Consider the following 1,197-nt stretch of genomic DNA (forward strand, 5'->3'; position numbering starts at 1 on the left):
AAGCTTTTCTTGAATAGATTTCACCTTCTCTAATGAATCCCTCAAAAGGTCAGTGCCCCAGGGTCTAACCTCATNCCTTCTCTAATGAATCCCTCAAAAGGTCAGTACCCCAAGGTCTAACCTCACATGCATCAAACCAACCAATGGGAGACCTACATCTCCTCCCATACAATGCTTCGAAAGGAGTAATCTCAATACTTGAGTGATAGCTATTATTGTATGAAAACTCCGCTAAGGGTAAGAAGTTATCCCAATGACCACCAAATTCTATCACACATGCACGAAGCATATCTTCCAATACCTGAATCGTTCGCTCAGACTGTCCATCGGTCTGAGGGTGAAATGCAGTACTAAGGTCCAAACTAGTACCTAATTCCACATGCAATGTTCTCCAAAACTTTGAAGTAAATTGCGTACCTCTATCTGATATGATGGAAAGTTGAACTCCATGCAATCGAACAATTTCTGAGATATAGAGTTTGGCTAACTTCTTTGCATTGTAGGTCACCTTGACCGGGATGAAGTGAGCAGACTTATTTAATCTGTCCACAATTACCCAAATAGAATCAAACTTTCCCAATGTCTTTGGAAGACCAACCACGAAGTCCATTGCAATTCTCTCCCACTTCCATTCAGGAATGGGCATTCTCTGAAGTGTTCCTCCGGGCCTCTGGTGTTCATACTTTACTTGCTGACAATTTGGACATTTGGCAACAAAATCAACAATGTCGCGCTTCATTCTACTCCACCAAAAGTGTTGCTTTAGGTCACGGTACATCTTGGTTGCACCAGGATGTATAGAATATCCGGAACTATGAGCCTCTGTAAGAATAGTGTGGATCAAATCATCAACACGGGGCACACATACCCTTCCCTTAATTCTCAAAACACCTTCCTCATCCATTATTGCTTCTTTAGCCTCTCCTCGCAACACCATATCCCGAATTTGGCTTAGTTTCTCATCATCAAACTATTTTCCCTTGATCTTGTCAAGAAAAGAATATCTCGCCTCCACACTGGCTAAGAATCCTCCCTTCTCATTTACTTCTAGCCTCATAAAGTCATTAGCCAGAGTCTGAACCTCTCTAGCCAATGGGCGTCTAGAAACTTGTAAGTGGGCTAAACTACCCATGCTCCCTGCTTTTCTACTTAAGGCGTCTGCCACAACATTAGCCTATCCTGGGTGATATAAGATGG

Source organism: Solanum pennellii, chromosome 4 (genome assembly GCF_001406875.1).
Source record: "Solanum pennellii chromosome 4, SPENNV200".
Lineage (NCBI taxonomy): Eukaryota > Viridiplantae > Streptophyta > Magnoliopsida > Solanales > Solanaceae > Solanum > Solanum pennellii.